General features: G+C 43.7%; 1 protein-coding gene across 2 annotated transcripts in view; it reads right to left on the reverse strand.

The window, feature by feature from the left end:
* CA10 (carbonic anhydrase 10) overlaps positions 1–21,406 on the reverse strand; it is a 471,816-nt gene that overhangs the window by 177,047 nt on the left and 273,363 nt on the right. The gene's annotated exons all lie outside the window — the stretch shown is intronic.

Consider the following 21,406-nt stretch of genomic DNA (forward strand, 5'->3'; position numbering starts at 1 on the left):
GGTCCCAAGCTAACATTTATTTTAATCCTAAAGGTCATCTAATTCGTGTCATACTCTAATCTCTTTTCTAATATGCTATCTTTTCTATCTGCTATATATTTTTTTACTATTTCCTGTTTGATAACACTTCATTGGACAACCTCAGTGCATGCTGGTATACTCAAAGAGCCATCATCAGGTCACTTCAGCAGCCTCTGCTCCCACCCTCAAAGGAAGCGTCAGTATGCGTCAGTCGTCAACATGCTCAACAGAATCTTGTCACCATGCAATATAATTTTTAATGTACAGTGACAGTGCGCTCCCTTGCCGGATCTGATGAAAAGTGATAAGTTGTCAAGAGAGCGCACTGTCACTATGCATTGTAAGGAGAAAATCTAGCATGCAGGAAAAGCAAAGACCAGCTCTACACCCAGCAAGGGAGTGCATTGTCACTGTGCATATTGCTAAGTGACAAGATTCTGCTGAGCATACGTTGGAATTGACAACTGACGCATGCTCAGTAGAGCAGGGACTAGTCCAGCAACTAAAACGGAGGTCACTGAAGATGCTTCTAATAGGTGGTAAAATCATTACTTTTGGTCAGACAGCCGCAGTTCCAATGATGTCAAGTGACAGCGTGAACCCGCAGCTGTGATCAGAGGTATAAAGTTTACCTCCAGTCACTATTTGTCATACAACTATAGGATTAGTAATGAAGAGGTGTCTTGTAGACACCTCTTCATTACTAATCCTTGGGCTTGATGTCACCAGACAATACAAAGGTGACATCAACCCCACAAATATGAAACCAACTTGCTACAGCTATAGGTCAAATGGGAAGAGCCAGGCAAAGCGCCAGAATTGGCGCATCTAATACATGCGCCTTTTTTTGGGTGGCTGTGGGCTGCTATTTTTAGTCTGGGGGGTCAATATCCATGGCCTCTTACCAGCCTGAGAATACCATCCCCCCAGCTATCTGCTTTACCAAGGCTGGTTGTCAAAAATGGGGGGACCCCATGCCATTTTTTTAAATTATTTATTTAAATGATTAAAAAAAACAGTGTGGGAACCCCTCTTTTCTTGATAACCAGCCAGGCTAGTGTGACAGCTGAGGGTTGCAGCCCCCAGCTGTCAGTACTGCCCGGCTGGTTATGAAAATACAGGGGAACCCATGCCGTTTAAAAAAAAAAAATTTATTTAGCATGCAGGCGCCGACTGATGAATACTCCCATCAACCGCCGCCTGCTCTTGCTGTTATTAGCAGCAGCAGGCGTAGGCTGATGACGGCAATCAACTTTCTCCTCTCCAATCCATCTTGAATGCGGCAGCCAGGGTCATATTTCTGTCCAGCCGCTTCACCGATGCCTCCATCTTGTGCCAGTCATTACACTGGCTACCCATTCGCTACAGGGTCCAGTATAAACTCATCTCTCTCACCCACAAAGCTCTCCGCAGTTCTGCACCGCCTTATATCTCCTCTCTCATCTCTGTCTATCGCCCTACACGTGCCCTCCATTCTACAAATGACCTAAGACTAACATCCCCCGTAATCCGAACCTCGCAGCTCCGTCTCCAAGACTTCTCTCGTGCTGCGCCAGCTCTCTGGAATGCACTTCCCCAGACGATCAGACTGATACCTAGCCCCAACCTATTCAAGCGAGCTTTAAAAACCCATCTCTTCAAACAAGCCTACCACATCAACTACTCAGTAAACTAACTTTGTCCTGTTCCCTCCTTCCAAATATTATTCTGAATCTGCACCCTACTTTTCATCTGTCTCCACACCCTCCATGCACATGATAACTGCACTTGATACTTGACTATTGTACTTAAACACACGGGCTGATGACCGGATCATGCAGCTTTATATGAAAATCCCTATTTATTATAATTGCCAGACCTGAAATAACAAGCACTTTTTACCTATTGTGTCCCCCCATTTCCTTGTAGATTGTAAGCTTGCGAGCAGGGACCTCACCCCTAATGTCACTGTTTAAATTGTCTCTTATACTGAATTTATTGTCTGTACATGTCCCCGCTTAATTGTAAAGTGCTGCGGAATATGTTGGCGCTATATAAATAGAAATTATTATTATTATTACTATTAGTCCCATCAGCCTGTGCTAGTGACTGGAGGTAAAATTTATACTTCCGATCACAGCTGCGGGCTCACGGCTGCGAGCTGATTTTACCGCCGATCAGAGGCAGTGTTTGCCACACTGTCATGCAAGGGCCGAACCCGAAGAGTAACAATTGTGTCCATGCGCAAACAGTAAGTATTTGGTACGGATGCCGAACTTTACTGTTCACGTTCGCCCATCTCTAGTAGTGAGGGAATGATAAGGACTTTTTAATTAAACTGTATTAGAAAAGAGATTACATGTTTACATTAGATAAGCATTTAGGATTAAGGAAAAAGGCAAGCCCATTTGGTACTGTTCAGAGATGTCATTGCTTCAATCAGGAATCAAAGTTTTTCCTCTATTTTTACAAAACCATTATAAAGATAAAAAAAGAAGCATTTTTATACTTAAACAATATTTTGCACCTCAAGCAGTAGTCATACCATGAATCTGACAACATTTTAGCCACTCATGAATTTGCCCCTTTGTCTATGATTTCTTTTCAGATTTTCTTAAATATCTATAAAGTGGTTGAGGGTTTTGCAATTTGTATAGGGAGATTTTGGCAGATATGTTGTATATGAAAAGATGTATGTGTTGAATGTATTTTTCCCTGTAACCAATACTTGAATAGGGAGAACAGCTCAAAAGGGGTGAATTCAAGGGTAACATCCAGGTCCTCTCTTGTTTAGTTTGCTTGCATGTGATATAGCAGATGGTTTGGTAAGATTTATTTGTAAGTCGATTATGATTATGGCTCTTTCGGAACAAAGGTGTTTAATTACTTTGGGTTTCGGTAATTTTGATGATATGAATAGCTAAGGGTGCACTATTCTTGCCATCAAAAACCTTGACAGATCTCTTTACAGTCAATAGCAGCTTTTGGCAATTGTCGATATTAGTTTTCCTTGTTTCTAAGTACACATCGCGTAGTTTGAAAATTATTCCAAATTGTTTTTAAGTTTTCCTTCTTGTACCTAAATAGGAGTCAACATGGTTTCATTCTAGATGCTAAAAACCGATACCAGTGGTGGACTCATATGTGCTTGGCACTGGTTTGTGGGTCAGTATATAAATCAGAGGACTAGGTCAGTTAGTTGCATTCACACTGCGATCTTTGCATGTTCAGTGGTCACATCACAGCTTATGTCCGAACCCTGTGCAAAACGGGTTTCAGGAGTATGCTCCGAAAGGGCCATTTACTATAAAGGTGCAGAAGGAGACATGGTGTACCCATTTCCGGAGTATACGTTTACTGGAGACGGACACTCAGATGTAGTAGTTCGGACGTAAGACCCAACAGGACCGCTAGACATGTGAAAGAACCCTAATCTCTCTACTGCCACTAAACAACAATGTTTGCTAGTGAGTAAATAAAAGCAGATATTTTATCAGCCTTGAGGAACTGATATACAAAATGTACTAGAAAGTTGCACTATTTTTAAAGTAGAAACAATAACCTTCATTTGCTTAATGTGTAACGCTCCTTTAATGTTTCCAATTGTAAAGTAATACACAAGAAAAAAAAATGCTAGGAACTCACTTGAATGAGGATGACCTAAAATTGGAATGTGGTCATATGCATTTTGATCAAAGGCTACTAAGAACTAAATTTCATTTCATATCTAATTTCCACGTTCATTTTCCTACCTCTTGCTTAGCAGCATTAGCCCACTCTTGGATGCGCCGACCACTCTATTCTTCCTTTGAAGTGTAGCTAATCAGGTTGGATAATCCTATTTTAGGAGAACCTTTTTTTTCTACAATGTGATAAATTATTACCAAAACATCTCTTGGTTGGACAGATTGGGGTCAAAGCATGCCTGGAAAGTGATAATCACGTCATTTTAAATTACATAAAATTGACATTTTAAAAATGTTTATGATCAGACAAATCAAATTTTCTGTAGTCATTACTATAAAAATGACCGTCATCCAATGGACATTATGGTGGGTAGCCCACTATAATAACAGTATTATGCTACATCAAAGTGCTATACATTGCTTATGCTTGCACCAAAATGTTTTGACTTTGAATTAATACTGGTGTATATTGGTTCCATAGCCCTCTATATAAGTAAAGCTAAGAAAAACTCTGGGTGGATTCTGCAGATTTCTATAGGTCCAACATGAAGTAACAGGATAGATTGTTCTTTTCCAGTCCGAGACCCAACCTTCAATACCAATTCTGTAAGGGACCCACTTACCAAGTGTGATTTATTGAACTAATGCCCCAATAATGTGGCAGAAGGACCTTAGGATCTCTTCAGACAGTAGGGCATGGGTTCAACTACTACCTCCGCAAACTTTATAGCTTCAGCTATGTCCATACATGAGTAGTAACAGACTTTTCTGATAAACGCCTAATGGTCCTTTGAAAAATAATAATTTGTGGATTGGAAACAAGAGAATTAATGAGTAGAGTTGAGCGACCTTGACCTTTTTAGAGTCGAGCCGGGTTTCGCGAAACCCGACTATCTCAAAAGTCGGGTCGAGTGAAATCGGCCGATTATGACGTAAAGTCGGGATCGACCGAAACACGAAACCCAATGCAAGTCAATGGGGCAGCATAGTCGGCAGTGAGTGGGGGCCAGGAAAACACCTAGAGTGCCCATTTTAATGTCAAAACCATCCATTCTTCTTAATGAAGCTTGTCAAGCGTAATTTACCTTATAATAATTGGAAGGCATTTGAAATTGGGGGTCATTTGGCTAAAGTTGTGGTGGGTAGGGCTGGTTCAAGTAATTAGTGGGCCCAGGAAATCTGGACCACGTCACGGCAGTGGAGCAGGGAGAGGTAAGTATTTCAACTTTGCAAGTGCTGTGAACCTGAGCAAGCAGGGGGGGCCCACTCGTTGGCATTGGCACTGGCACAGGGCCCCTCAAAGTACAGCGGTGTGTTTGCACGGCGGGGGCGCCTCCCACCGGCAGCAACACTTTTGCGTACTATGAGAGGCCCTGTGCCAGTGACGTCGCCAACTAGTATTCCTCCCCCCCACCTGATGAAGGAACCTGCACTTTCATCTGCACCTTCCTCTTTGTCCCCGTGTAAGGTGGTATGGTATGCGGGAAGAGCAACCTGACTTTCAGCAGGGTCACAATGTTGTTGTGTAGCGTGCACGGGGAATGTTGCGTTATGGGTCAATGTACTAGCAGACTCATCTATCACTGGCTGGGCAATGGGCAGGATGAGGAGGAAACACAGATATAGGCCCAAAGAATAAAGTTGGCTAAATGCAGTTCAAAATTGGTAACACAGGAATAACCAGGGGGCATTGCAGTGGAGGACAACTGGAATGAGAGGCAGACACCGATAGTAGGCCCCAACCCAACTAGTAGGCCAAATGCAGTCTAACATTAACAACTACTTAACGAGCGCCTGAAAACGGAATTTCAGGACAGGAAACCAGGAGAACAGCAAGGAGCGGCAGACACTGTTAGTAGTCCCCAAACCAACTAGTACGCCAAATGCAGTTGTTCCATTTAACCACAATTTAACGAGAGCCTGAAGATAGAAGCTCAGGAAAGGCAACCTGGAGAACACCTTGGAGTGGAACACACCATCTCTCTCCACCCCATACCCATTTTGTAGGCCTAATGCAGTGTAGTTTTCTACAACTACTAAACGAGAGTCGGAAGACCGAAGCAATGGCAAGGAAACCTGGGGAACACCTTGGAGTGTAACACGCCATCTCTCTCCACCCGATACCCATTTTGTAGGCCTAATGCAGTGTAGTTTTCTACAACTACTAAACGAGAGTCGGAAGTCCGAAGCAATGGCAAGGAAACCTGGGGAACACCTTGGAGTGTAACACACCATCTCTCTCCACCCGATACCCAATTTGTAGGCCTAATGCAGTGTAGTTTTCTACAACTACTAAACGAGAGTCGGAAGACCGAAGCAATGGCAAGGAAACCTGGGGAACACCTTGGAGTGGAACACACCATCTCTCTCCACCCGATACCCATTTTGTAGGCCTAATGCAGTGTAGTTTTCTACAACTACTAAACGAGAGTCGGAAGACCAAAGCAATGGCAAGGAAACATGGGGAACACCTTGGAGTGTAACACACCATCTCTCTCCACCCGATACCCATTTTGTAGGCCTAATGCAGTGTAGTTTTCTACAACTACTAAACGAGAGTCGGAAGACCGAAGCAATGGCAAGGAAACCTGGGGAACACCTTGGAGTGTAACACACCATCTCTCTCCACCCCATACCCAATTTGTAGGCCTAATGCAGCCTACTTTCCGACAACTACTAAACGAGAGCATGAAGATCGAAGCTCAGGAAAGGCAACCTGGGGAACACCTTGGAGTGTAACACACCCTCTCTCTACACCACGGAAGGGCTGATTCTTAGGAAGGAAGGCTGTCGGAAAGAAGCAGAGCGCGTCCGAGGGTGATTATATTCTTATTAGGTATATACTCACCCTCGGACGCGCCCTGCTTCTTTATTTGTAATGAATGTTTATTTGCAATGTGGTTTTGACTTACTCTATTTTTTTGGTAAATAATGATTTTATTATTTTCATTGTTTTGCATCTTCTTGGCAATAATATAAAGAAGACGCGACAGGACAACACTCGGTGGATGCCATATCTGTGTTTTAAATTGAAAAAAACTTTCAGTTAACTACTTGCAGGAGAAAGTTATTGTAGCTGGTGGCCATTGTTAGTACTGTACCATATTTTTGTTGTATGTGTTTCTTTTTAATGTTAAAATGTCTGCATTTGATATCTCTCCAGTATTTTCTTTTTTCTAAGCAAAATACTTATTTTTATATTTTCTGATGTTGGTTCAAGGGGTACACGGGCAGCAGTAGACAGGTCAGTGGAGGCCTAGTGGAAGGAGGGACCGCAGACAGGCTTTGAAGGCCTAACATAATAAATTGGGCTGGCTGTAGGCAATTTAAAATTGGTTCCTGGGGAACACGGGCAGCAGTGGCCTGGTCAGTGTAGTAGTAGTGGAAAGAACGGGCCGCAGACAGGCTTCGAAGGCCTAACATAACAAAAATTGGGATGTAGGCTATTTACAATTGGTTCCAGGGGAACACGGACAGCAGTAGACAGGTCAGTGGAGGCCTAGTGGAAGGAGGGACCGCAGACAGGCTTCGAAGCCCTAACATAATAAATTGGGCTGGCTGTAGGCAATTTAAAATTGGTTCCAGGGGAACCCGGGCAGCAGTAGACAGGTCAGTGGAGGCCTAGTGGAAGGAGGGACCGCAGACAGGCTTTGAAGCCCTAACATAATAAATTGGGCTGGCTGTAGGCAATTTAAAATTGGTTCCAGGGGAACACGGGCGGCAGTAGACAGGTCAGTGGAGGCCTAGTGGAAGGAGGGACCGCAGACAGGCTTCGAAGCCCTAACATAATAAATTGGGCTGGCTGTAGGCAATTTAAAATTGGTTCCAGGGGAAACCGGGCAGCAGTAGACAGGTCAGTGGAGGCCTAGTGGAAGGAGGGACAGCAGACAGGCTTCGAAGGCCTAACATAACAAAAATTGGGCTGTAGGCAATTTAAAATTGGTTCCAGGGGAACACGGGCGGCAGTAGACAGGTCAGTGGAGGCCTAGTGGAAGGAGGGACCGCAGACAGGCTTCGAAGCCCTAACATAATAAATTGGGCTGGCTGTAGGCAATTTAAAATTGGTTCCAGGGGAACCCGGGCAGCAGTAGACAGGTCAGTGGAGGCCTAGTGGAAGGAGGGACCGCAGACAGGCTTCGAAGCCCTAACATAATAAATTGGGCTGGCTGTAGGCAATTTAAAATTGGTTTCAGGGGAACACGGGCAGCAGTAGACAGGTCAGTGGAGGCCTAGTGGAAGGAGTGACCGCAGACAGGCTTCGAAGGCCTAACATAAGAAAAATGTCAATATAATGGTATTGACAGTGCCAGGCATTGAAGGATGTCAGCGCATAGACTAAACATTGGTGGAGCTGTGAGAGAAAATTTTGCAAGTGGTAGAGCACTGTTTGACCTGGGGGGGGAAACTGTCTTGTGGCCGGCGGTACAGGCCCAGGGCCCCTCATATTACAACGGTGTGTCTGACGTTGGGTGCGCACCACCACCGCCAGACACTTTATTGTACTATGAGGGACCTAGTGGCAGTGCCGTCGACCAAAAGCGGGCACACCCACCTCTTCAGACAAACAGTACTCTCACGGGTGGTGGCGCCAAGTGGCGATACCACGGCCCCGTGTGGGGACTTTGGCCATTTAGGGAGGTGTTAACATGTCGGATGCTGGACAATCAGGTGCTGCAAATTACGAGATTGGAAAAGTCGTTCAGAATAGTCCACAGGCAAGACCTTTACATAGGAAAGCTAGGTGTCAGCCGGGCAAGGTGGGGCAAAAGATTTCGAAATCCAGTTGTGGTTCATTTTAATGAAGGTTAGATCATCTACATTTTGGGTAGCCAGACGAGTCCTTTTTTCTGTTAGTATTGAACCTGCAGCACTGAATACTCTTTCTGATAGGACACTAGCTGCCGGGCAAGCAAGCTCCTGCAATGCATATTCTGCCAATTCTGGCCAGGTGTCTAATTTTGATGCCCAGTAATCAAATGGGAATGACGGTTGAGGGAGAACGTCGATAAGGGATGAAAAATAGTTAGTAACCATACTGGACAAATGTTGTCTCCTGTCACTTTGAATTGATGCTGCAGTACCTGTCCTGTCTGCGGTCATAGCAAAATCACTCCACAACCTGGTCAGAAAACCCCTCTGGCCAACGCCACTTCTGATTTCTGCCCCTCTAACACCTCTGGTCTGCTGGCCCCTGCAGCTCGTGTTAGAACGATCACGGGCGCTGTGTGCAGGGAATGCCAGAAGCAAACGGTCAATAAGAGTTGATTGTTTGGTTGCTAATATTAGTTCCAAGTTCTCATGTGGCATTATATTTTGCAATTTGCCTTTATAGCGAGGATCAAGGAGGCAGGCCAACCAGTAATCGTCATCGTTCATCATTTTTGTTATGCGTGTGTCCCTTTTGAGGATACGTAAGGCATAATCCGCCATGTGGCCCAAAGTTCCAGTTCTCAAATCTGTGGTTGTGCTTGGTTGAGGGGCAGTTTCAGGCAAATCCACGTCACTTGTGTCCCTCCAAAAACCAGAACCCGGCCTTGCCGCACCAACAATTTCCACTGGCCCCGGAAAAGCTTCCTCATTAAAAATATAATCATCCCCATTATCCTCCTCGTCCTCCTCCTCCTGTTCGCCCGCTACCTCGTCCTGTACACTGCCCTGGCCAGACAATGGCTGACTGTCATCAAGGCTTTCCTCTTCCTCAGCTGCAGACGCCTGATCCTTTATGTGCATCAAACTTTGCATCAGCAGACGCATTAGGGGGATGCTCATGCTTATTATGGCGTTGTCTGCACTAACCAGCCGTGTGCATTCCTCAAAACACTGAAGGACTTGACACATGTCTTGAATCTTCGACCACTGCACACCTGACAACTCCATGTCTGCCGTCCTACTGCCTGCCCGTGTATGTGTATCCTCCCACAAAAACATAACAGCCCGCCTCTGTTCACACAGTCTCTGAAGCATGTGCAGTGTTGAGTTCCACCTTGTTGCAACGTCTATGATTAGGCGATGCTGGGGAAGGTTCAAAGAACGCTGATAGGTCTGCATACGGCTGGAGTGTACGGGCGAACGGCGGATATGTGAGCAAAGTCCACGCACTTTGAGGAGCAGGTCGGATAACCCCGGATAACTTTTCAGGAAGCACTGCACCACCAGGTTTAAGGTGTGAGCCAGGCAAGGAATGTGTTTCAGTTGGGAAAGGGAGATGGCAGCCATGAAATTCCTTCCGTTATCACTCACTACCTTGCCTGCCTCAAGATCTACAGTGCCCAGCCACGACTGCGTTTCTTTCTGCAAGAACTCGGACAGAACTTCAGCGGTGTGTCTGTTGTCGCCCAAACACTTCATAGCCAATACAGCCTGCTGACGTTTGCCAGTAGCTGCCCCATAATGGGAGACCTGGTGTGCAACAGTGGCAGCTGCGGATGGAGTGGTTGTGCGACTGCGGTCTGTGGACGAGGTCTCGCTTCTGCAGGAGGACGAGGAGGAGGAGGAGGGGGTGCGAACGGCTACAGCCAACTGTTTCCTAGACCGTGGGCTAGGCAGAACTGTCCCAAACTTGCTGTCCCCTGTGGACCCTGCATCCACCACATTTACCCAGTGTGCCGTGATGGACACGTAACGTCCCTGGCCATGCCTACTGGTCCATGCATCTGTTGTCAGGTGCACCTTTGTGCTCACACATTGCCTGAGTGCATGGACGATGCGCTCTTTAACATGCTGGTGGAGGGCTGGGATGGCTTTTCTGGAAAAAAAGTGTCGACTGGGTAGCTCGTAGCGTGGTACAGCGTAGTCCATCAGGGCTTTGAAAGCTTCGCTTTCAACTAACCGGTAGGGCATCATCTCTAACGAGATTAGTCTAGCTATGTGGGCGTTCAAACCCTGTGTACGCGGATGCGAGGCTAAGTACTTCCTTTTTCTAACCATAGTCTCATGTAGGGTGAGCTGGACTGGAGAGCTGGAGATCGTGGAACTAGCGGGGGTGCCGGTGGACATGGCAGACTGAGAGACGGTGGGAGATGGTATTGTTGCCGCCGATGCCCTAGATGCAGTGTTTCCTACTACGCAACTGGTGATTCCCTGACCCTGACTGCTTTGGCCTGGCAAAGAAACCTGCACAGATACTGCAGGTGGTGCAGAAAATGGTGGCCCTACACTGCCGGAAGGGATGTTGCGTTGATGACTAGCTTCATTGGCCGAGGGTGCTACAACCTTAAGGGACGTTTGGTAGTTAGTCCAAGCTTGCAAATGCATGGTGGTTAAATGTCTATGCATGCAACTTGTATTGAAACTTTTCAGATTCTGCCCTCTGCTTAAGGTAGTTGAACATTTTTGACAGATGACTTTGCGCTGATCAATTGGATGTTGTTTAAAAAAATGCCAGACTGCACTCTTTCTAGCATCGGATACCTTTTCAGGCATTGCAGACTGAGCTTTAACCGGATGGCCACGCTGTCCTCCAACAGGTTTTGACTTTGCCACGCGTTTTGGGCAAGATACGGGCCCGGCAGATGGAACCTGTTGCGATGTTGATGCCTGCTGCGGCCCCTCCTCCTCCGCTTCAGAACTGCTGCCGCCTGCACCCTGTTCCCCCAATGGCTGCCAATCGGGGTCAAGAACTGGGTCATCTATTACCTCTTCTTGTAGCTCGTGTGCAACTTCGTCTGTGTCACCGTGTCGGTCGGTGGTATAGCGTTCGTGATGGGGCAACATAGTCTCATCAGGGTCTGATTCTTGATCAGCACCCTGCGAGGGCAATGTTGTGGTCTGAGTCAAAGGACCAGCATAGTAGTCTGGCTGTGGCTGTGCATCAGTGCACTCCATGTCAGATTCAACTTGTAATGGGCATGGACTGTTAACTGCTTCACTTTCTAAGCCAGGGACGGTATGTGTAAAGAGCTCCATGGAGTAACCCGTTGTGTCGCCTGCTGCATTCTTCTCTGTTGTTGTTTTTGCTGAAGAGGACAAGGAAGCGACTTGTCCCTGACCGTGAACATCCACTAACGACGCGCTGCTTTGACATTTACCAGTTTCACGAGAGGAGGCAAAAGAGCTAGAGGCTGAGTCAGCAAGATAAGCCAAAACTTGCTCTTGCTGCTCCGGCTTTAAAAGCGGTTTTCCTACTCCCAGAAAAGGGAGCGTTCGAGGCCTTGTGTAGTCAGACGACGAACCTGGCTCCACAGCTCCAGACTTAGGTGCAATATTTTTTTTCCCACGACCACCTGATGCTCCACCACTACCACTACCCTCATTACCAGCTGACAATGAACGCCCCCGGCCACGACCTCTTCCACCAGACTTCCTCATTTTTTTAAAAACGTTACCAAACTAACGGTATTTGTTGCTGTCACACAACTTACACGGTGAGCTATAACTTCAGTATGATTTAGCTACCCCTTTACAGGTGGGTGAGACCACAACGAAAATCAGGCACAATGTTACACACTCTGTTGTTGGTGGCAACAAATGAGAGAGATGCCACACACGCAGGACTGTCACTGAAGCGCAAATGTAAATATTAATCTCCCACTGATTTGGTTTTTTTTTTTTAACAGGGAGACTTTAGAAAAAAAAAATAATAAAAAAAAATGATTTTTTAAGGAAGAATTTATAAACCAAATAAAATGAAATGATTGTTTCAGGGAGAATTTAGAAAACAAATAAAAAAAAAATAGGCTTTCTATGGCCCACTGAGTGAGAGAGGACGCACACAGGAGTCAGGAGTGGCACACAAGCCCAGAGGCCAATATTTATCTCCCACTGATTGATTTAGTGATTTTTCAGGTAGATTTTGGAACCCAAATCAAGCAAAAAAATAAATAGGCTTTCTATGGCCCACAATTGGAGAGAGAGAGAGAGATGGCACACCCAGGAGTCAAGACTGGCACACAAGCAGAAAGGGCAATATTAATCTCCCACTGATTTGATTTTTTTTTTTTTTCAGGGAGACTTTAGAAAAAAAAAAATACAAAAAAATGAATTTTTCAGGAAGAATTTAGAAACAAAATAAAATAAAATGATTGTTTCAGGGAGAATTTAGAAAACAAATAAATAAAAAATAGGCTTTGTAGGGCCCACTGAGTGAGAGAGGACGCACACAGGAGTCAGGAGTGGCACACAAGCCCAGAGGCCAATATTTATCTCCCACTGATTGATTTAGTGATTTTTTCAGGTAGATTTTGGAACCCAAATCAAGCAAAAAAATTAATAGGCTTTCTATGGCCCACAATTGGAGAGAGAGAGAGAGAGAGAGATGGCACACCCAGGAGTCAAGACTGGCACACAAGCAGAAAGGGCAATATTAATCTCCCACTGATTTGATTTTTTTTTTTTTCAGGGAGACTTTAGAAAAAAAATATACAAAAAAATGAATTTTTCAGGAAGAATTTAGAAACAAAATAAAATAAAATGATTGTTTCAGGGAGAATTTAGAAAACAAAAAAAAAACAAAAAATAGGCTTTCTAGGGCCCACTGAATGAGAGATGACGCACACAGGAGTCAGGAGTGGCACACAAGCCCAGAGGCCAATATTTATCTCCCACTGATTGATTTAGTGATTTTTTCAGGTAGATTTTGGAACCCAAATCAAGCAAAAAAATAAATAGGCTTTCTATGGCCCACAATTGGAGAGAGAGAGAGAGATGGCACACCCAGGAGTCAAGACTGGCACACAAGCAGAAAGGGCAATATTAATCTCCCACTGATTTGATTTTTTTTTTTTTTTCAGGGAGACTTTAGAAAAAAAAAATACAAAAAAAATGATTTTTTCAGGAATAATTTAGAAACCAAATAAAATAAAATGATTTTTTCAGGGAGAATTTAGAAAACAAATAAAACAAAAAATAGGCTTTCTAGGGCCCACTGAGTGAGAGATGACGCACACAGGAGTCAGGAGTGGCACACAAGCCCAGAGGCCAATATTTATCTCCCACTGATTGATTTATTGATTTTTTCAGGTAGAATTTAGAACCCAAATCAACCCAAAAAATAAATAGGCTTTCTATGGCCCACTATTTGTGAGAGAGATGGCACGCTCAGGACTGGCACACAAGCCCAGAGGCCAATATTAATCTCCCACTTTTTTTTTTTTTTCCAGGGAAAATTTATAAACCCAATAAAAAAAATAATAAATAGGCTTTCTATGGCCCACTATCTGAGAGAGAGAGATGGCACGCTTAGGACTGGCACACAAGCCCAAAGGCCAATATTAATCTCCCACTGATTGATTTATTGATTTTTTCAGGTAGAATTTAGAACCCAAATCAAGCAAAAAAATTAATAGGCTTTCTATGGCCCACTGAGTGAGAGATGGCACACACAGGAGTCAGGAGTGGCACACAAGCCCTGCGGCCAATATTTTTCTCCCACTGATTGATGTTGTGATTTTTTCAGGTAGATTTTGGAACCCAAATCAAGCAAAAAAATAAATAGGCTTTCTATGGCCCACTGAGTGAGAGATGGCACACACAGGAGTAAGGAGTGGCACACAAGCCCTGAGGCCAATATTTTTCTCCCACTGATTGATGTAGTGATTTTTTCAGGTAGATTTTAGAACCCAAATCAAGCAAAAAAATAAATAGGCTTTCTATGGCCCACTGAGTGAGAGATGACACAGACAGGGATGGCACTCTAGCAGAAATGTCAATCTTAATCTCCCACAAAAAAAAAAAAAAAAAACAGGGAGTGTCCTTCAATTACTATCTCCCTGCAGTAATCTCAGCCAGGTATGGCAGGCAGCAATAAGGAGTGGACTGATGCACAAATTAAATAAAAAGTGTGGACAAACAAACAAGATAGCTGTGCAGAAAGGAAGGAACAAGAGGATTTGTGCTTTGAAAAAAGCAGTTGGTTTGCACAGCGGCGTACACACAGCAATGCAGCTATCAGGGAGCCTTCTAGGGCAGCCCAATGAGCTACAGCGCTGAGGAAAAAAAAAAAAATGTAGCTTCCACTATCCCTGCACACCGAAGGTGGTGTTGGGCAGTGGAAATCGCTACAGCACAAGCGGTTTGGTGGTTAATGGACCCTGCCTAACGCTATCCCTGCTTCTGACGAAGCGGCAGCAACCTCTCCCTAAGCTCAGATCAGCAGCAGTAACATGGCGGTCGGCGGGAACTCCCCTTTATAGCCCCTGTGACGCCGCGGACAGCAAGCCAATCACTGCAATGCCCTTCTCTAAGATGGTGGGGACCAGGACCTATGTCATCACGCTGCCCACACTCTGCGTTTACCTTCATTGGCTGAGAAATGGCGCTTTTCGCGTCATTGAAACGCGACTTTGGCGCGAAAGTCGCGTACCGCATGGCCGACCCCGCACAGGGGTCGGATCGGGTTTCATGAAACCCGACTTTGCCAAAAGTCGGCGACTTTTGAAAATGAACGACCCGTTTCGCTCAACCCTATTAATGAGTTTTATAGATCAAAAATGGTTGACTTTTATCCTATAGCTTTGACCACACTATGGTCCACCCAGCCTCCACCCAGCCCCCTGGATACCTCGGCTTGCCAGTTTATAGGTCGGTTTATGCTTTATCACAGGCATTATGTCCTCTTGACTCATGTATGGGTGGTTTGTGGCTATTTAGCCTAATTCTTCTTTAGGGTTGTGAGTTACCGTATTTTTATGGTTACCCTTAGATTCCCCATGAGCCGTTAGGTAGGATAGTATTATTATATACGCTTTGTATATCCTATGGGCATATTGACAGGCTGTGTTTATTACTTGTATATAGAAATGTATATTTTGTATCCAGGTGGACCGCGGTGGTGTAGTGTTTTTAATTGTTTTTATTGTTTTTGCCAATAAAGTGTTTTTGTATTTTGCCTTCATATTGGGTGGTGTGCATTTCTGTAGCAGTGTCTTTTTTCTTCCCTTGTTCACACTTAGAGCACAGACATCACATGCATTTATCACTTTCTGTACGAGGAGTCGGTGTTCCTTTCCTGATTTTAGCTACAACAGCACAGAATAAAGTCACTTACTTCACCTCTATTTCTCATTTAATCTTGTATTGCAAGGAATTTTTCACTCTGTCTGGCAGCTGTTCATTTCAGCTCTCACTTTTTCCTCATTGGCATTCACTCTCAGAGTGATCTGTCTTAAGCAGAACAATTGGTGACACATTAATTTAAGAATTTTCAACTCTCTTGCTCATTCTAATAGATTCAATTCCGACTATCCTGATTGAGCTTTTATTGAAGAAGAAACCATGGAGTGGAACTTCTAAACTTCCAAACTCTAAATTATTTAAATAAATTTAAAGTGATAGCAGCTGAGAATTGTTTCTTGATTCCCCAAACCTCTATTCCCATTTACTTCAATTTGCCATACATTTTCCTTAAAGTGGAACTCCAAGAAAACTTTCATAGTTTGTAAAAAGGATCCACCAGTGTCCATACCAGGGCTGATTTATTTCACTCTGTTTCCTCGAGTGTAAGTTTCCCAGTTCTGAACATGAAAGGGAGCCTGTCACCTGATTCATGCTGCCAAGCCACGTGCAGCAAGAATCAGAAACTGACTGTGTTATTGCAGCTGTGCATGTTATTCTCTGAAACGCTGTGGCATAGAAACTAGGGATGAGTGGACTCGTAGAAGTTCAGGGACTGGTACCCGACCAAAACGAGTCCAAAGTTCGGTTCAGGTACCAGAACTGCATCCAAAACTGAACCATAACCTGAACCCTATTGAAAACAATGGGAACCCGAACTTTGGAGCAGGAAAATATTCTCTCTCTCTGCTGCCAGACTTCCCCCAGAACATTCCAAACATCAAAACTGACCTCTGGGAGAAGCCCAAGTTGAGTTTAGCATTGGACACTATCTGTCCGGTGCGAACCCCAAACTTTTAAGCTTGGGTTCACTCATCTCTAGTAGAGACGTGTCAGCATGGGAAGGACTGTGAGTGACTGATGAATTAAGTAGTCATTCAAGATACATAGTCCCCCTTTTTAAATCATGTTTTCATGTTTCAGACATTCACAGCTGCAAAAATACAGTCAGTGTCTGATTCCTTCTGGCTGGGGTTCGGGCAGCATGAATCAGATGACAGATTCCCTTTAGTGGTCCCTCACAACTAAAGAAACAAATTAGCTATTTTATAATTTACGGTAAATAGTAAGTTAGTCTACCTGAAATAGGTATTACATAATTTCAACTGATCGTGAATTACAGCCTGCCATGCTAGAGGTTGTGAGTTTGAATCCTGGAGAAGACCATTTTTCAAATGAAGCAAATATCTAATTAGCTAAGTATGAAGGCTCCTACTGAGAATAAAAAGATTCTGGGATCCCTCCCCACCAGCATTCTGATATGGTGGACAATCTACACAGGTAAAACCAGGAGGATTGCAATTGAGATGCATACAATTCGACTAAACCCTCTTCCCCAATAGACCCCTGTACAGCTGGTTCAGCTACACATTTTGTATATTCACCACTTGTTTAGTAAGGGCTGTAGACACAAATTGCTTTAGTGTAAAAGCCCCTTTAAACAGCTGATCAGAAAGGGGTGTCTATACTAAATATAGGTCATAAACCTCAAGAACCTGAAAAGCGCTAGTGAAAATTGCCCTGCATTCTCTCCATGTTCTGAGTCTGCAGAATAGCTTATCTGGCTTTAGAATATATTACATATTGAAAGAAGTCAAGTATAATATAGGCTATGTATTGAAACAAGTGGACCCCAATGTTTCCTAGATTTAACTTCGTATTTGTATTGACTAGTGATGAGCGAATATACTTGTTGCTTGGGTTTTCCCGAACATGCTCGGGTGGTCTCCGAGTATTTGTTAGTGTTCAGAGATTAAGCTTTCATCACCTCAGCTAAATGATTTACAGCTACTAGCCAGGCTAAGTACATGTGGGGGTTGCCTGGTTGCTAGGGAATCCACACATGTAATCAAGCTGGCTAGTAGCTGTAAATCATTCAGCTGCCGCGATGAAAACTTAATCTCCAAACAGGATACGGTAAGAGCGTCGCTCTCCTCTGCTCTGCACTATTAGCACTCAGGATCCAGCGCCGTTACTCCCTCCAGGCTTTGTGCCTCTCCTCTGGCGCTTCACCTTCCACTGTGATCCTGCAGCAGACTGCAGCTCCTATATCCCGTGCTCTGGCTGACGCTCATTCAGGCTCATTAGCTTCCTCATCCAGTCAATGTCTAAGAAACGCTCTGACGAAGGTGTGGACCAAAAACATTTAGCGGTTTTGTTTGTCTGGATGCATCAATAAACTAAGAAGCCTTTCTTCTCAAAAATTGAGTGCCAACTTTCATTCATCTTTAATCTCCAAACACTTTGAAATACTCGGAGACCGCCCGAGCGTGCTCGGGAAAACTCAAGCAACGAGTATACTCGCTCATCACTAGTATTGACCTTTTAATATTGAACACAGTAAAATTTCAGAGCATGTATATTCATGGGGTAAAAAGAAATGACTTTCAATCAAATTTGTGGATTCAGCATTTCTTAGTTATAAAGGATACATGGCTCCTATACAATGTCTGTTCTCGAGAATCAATAAAAAGTTGAACATTATCCAGCAACTAATACAGTCTAATATCTGCATACTCTAGTTCTTGGCTTTGATCTCAAAAAACTTATGCATTAATCTTAAACGAGTTTGGCTGTATTCTCGAACTGCGGAAAGTAAAGGGGCGCTAGCAAAAAGGACAGAGTAGAGGAAGAATACGGGTAATGGACAGGTATTACCAAAGTACTTGAGATAAGTGCTTCTCAAAGTTGACTGTTGGTCAGGTCCATGTGGGGACATAGTTTTCACAGAAGTGATTATAAGCTGACCCTTTCTTTAACTTAAACAATCTCTGGTTTAGTTATATTATTGACTCATTTTGTACACAGGCAAATGTAAAAGCATTATTTTAATTTTGCAATAGAGATATACCACAGATGGAAATGCAAAGACATCACCTTGACCTGTCTTGTTCAAGCCCCAGAAGAAAACATTGGACAAGTCCTGTTTTAGATAACTATCTGTGTTTTGGGTAATGTTGGACTATTATTCCTATTTCACCGCTCCAGCTAGAAGAGGTTGAAGGGGCTTGTCCAGAATGGTGGGAAATTAACCTAACGAGAAACTGTTAAAAAATACAAGAAAAACATTACTCATCTTCGAAATCCACCACTACTCATGTGTTCATGGATCCTGCATGTTTTGATTTTTCTATAACATTTATGTCATGTCGTACATCCTTGTGACCACTGCAGGTAACCACTGACCTTACATGATTTGTGCTGGAAGTGGTTCTCTGCTAAGGCCAGGGAATGGCTGCTGTGGTCATGTAGGTGTATGGCACATAATCACAGCAGGAAAATGAACAAACACTGATGGGGATCATCGGGGCAAAAGGTATCATTGGTGAGCAATATTTTCTCAGAACATTTTCTGCTTTTATGTTAATTTCTTAAAATCTTGGGCAATCGCAATCACACCCATGTGACTGATCCTTTGTAATTAAACATATCTGGAGATATTTGAAGACACTGTCAAATATTCATTTTGTCACATAGAATTGTGAACTCTCTAAAGGTTATATTAGAAGTTAATAGAATGCTAATAGAATGTGACCATAGCCTGGCAGAGTCATGATTTCATAAGGTATAAGGATTCCATATATGACTTATGTCTGCAGCACATACTGTGTATTAGGGAACAATTTATAGGATCGAGAATCAAGTCAAGATCATCTTATTACGTTATATAGGTTGTCAAACCAATAGATAAAAGAATCCAGACATACGCAATATAGCACTGAAGATACTTTATCAACAAACACAAAGAGAAGAAAAGCAGTAATGTAAAGCTCTGAAAGGCATGCAAGTCCGTATAATTAAATATACATGAATAAAGGATTGTATATGAAAGGACATCATAAAGAATTATTTAGACATAATTAAACATAGATGAGTAAAGCCGCTTTTGGAGGAATAGAGAATCGGATAAACAGCCACAGATCAGTGGAAACAAGAGTGCATATCTACATATATCTACAGTAAATATCAATCTATCTACCTATAAATCTATCTCATATCTATCATCTATCATTTACTATCTATCTATTATCTATCTACTATCTATCTACTATATATCTGTCTCATATCTATCTATCTACCTATCTATCTCATATCTATCAATCCCATATCTATTTATCTATCCTTCTCATATCTATTTTGTTTGCATACATCTAAGTGCTTATAGAGTGCTGTTGGATTCTTTTATTTGTTTGTATCTGTTACACCCGGAGCGCAGATAACCCCGTACACCATATAGGTTGGATCCTTCTTGCTGTCACATGAGGGTTAGTGGCTGTGCCTAGCGCCTGATGCTCAAGTGCAGTGAAAATAGGCACACATCTATGGGTATACAGGGGCTTAACACTGGCGTTATACTGTTCCCTCGTCCCTAAGATGTTTGATGACGTTCCCCGTGGTGTTAATGTACTGGATGGAGAGAGGAGAATCTGGATACAGTTTAACAGTAAAGCAGATGAACTTTTACTTGAACAGCAGTCAAAAAAGATACACAGCCATAGATGGTGTTAAATGTTCAGCTGACAGCGTCCCAAAGACAGGCTCAAAGTGATAGATGCAGGAAACGACACATATGAGACGTGATAAGCAGCAAATGCAGTCAGCGCCTATCCTGCTGTACAGACTCACACAATGGAGTTTTCTCCATCCCCGCCTTGTAGTTCCACCACTGGTAAACCTGTCTTCTGCCTTTCACCTCTTCTCCCACACTCTGCCCACCCAACACTGCCTACTGACTTCCTATATCCCTAAAACCTTCCCACAGGTTCCCCTATAGCGTAGCCTTTCTCCCTTCCCTCCAGAGGCCAGCCTCGCAGTTAACACTGCAGGAATCTGACACAAACAACAGTGATAGGTATAAATACATTTTTAAATAATATAAGCAGAAATTTAACCACGCACAAAAATAACCTTCAGTACACTTGCCTCGACGTCTTCTTGATGGGGACAGAACTCCTTGTCCACCCTCTTATATGTAGAGCAATGAATTGCTAATGCTGGCTTTACAATCACAGTCCTGGTTGTAAGACTCAGAGGGCAACACCCTTCATCTCTATTCAGGAGCTCACCGCTCCCCAGCCTGCTGACTTCCTGGATGGTTAGGTTACGGGTGCTCTTTAACATGTTTGCATCTGGCGTGTTGCCATATAAAGTATCCTTGCCAGTTTCTGTTGTATCGGAAGCGCTGTGATCAAATAACTTACCATACTGTTCTATTGAAGACAATGGTGGCTGGCATTAGGATCTAATGAGAATGCTCTGGAATGCTCGCTTCAGAGATTCAAGCCAGCCTCAGTCTTAAAAGGTTTATTCTAACTGGATATATTTAGCCATCACTCTAAAACTAGAGGTGGTCAGTCCATTTCTTAACAAGTGTTAAAGAGGTTGTCCACTACTTTTTCAATGTCATCCATGTTTGATCGGTTGGGGTCCGACACCTGGCACCCCGCCGATCAGCTGTTCTCTATGTCAGCGGCCGCTGGCCAGAACTACTTGAATGCGGAGCTAACTTCTCATAGTGAGTTAATTGGCTGTGAACTTGCAGGACCTGTCTCACTCTCGCGGTGCCATCAGACAGGGAATAGGAGTTCACAGAGATACATTGAGATGCTGCTCAGTGTCTCTGCTGGATGACAAGCTGTATGGTTGCATCATGCAGCCTGCCATCTATATGT

This window comes from Ranitomeya imitator, chromosome 2, assembly GCF_032444005.1.
Source record: "Ranitomeya imitator isolate aRanImi1 chromosome 2, aRanImi1.pri, whole genome shotgun sequence".
In the NCBI taxonomy this organism is placed as follows: domain Eukaryota; kingdom Metazoa; phylum Chordata; class Amphibia; order Anura; family Dendrobatidae; genus Ranitomeya; species Ranitomeya imitator.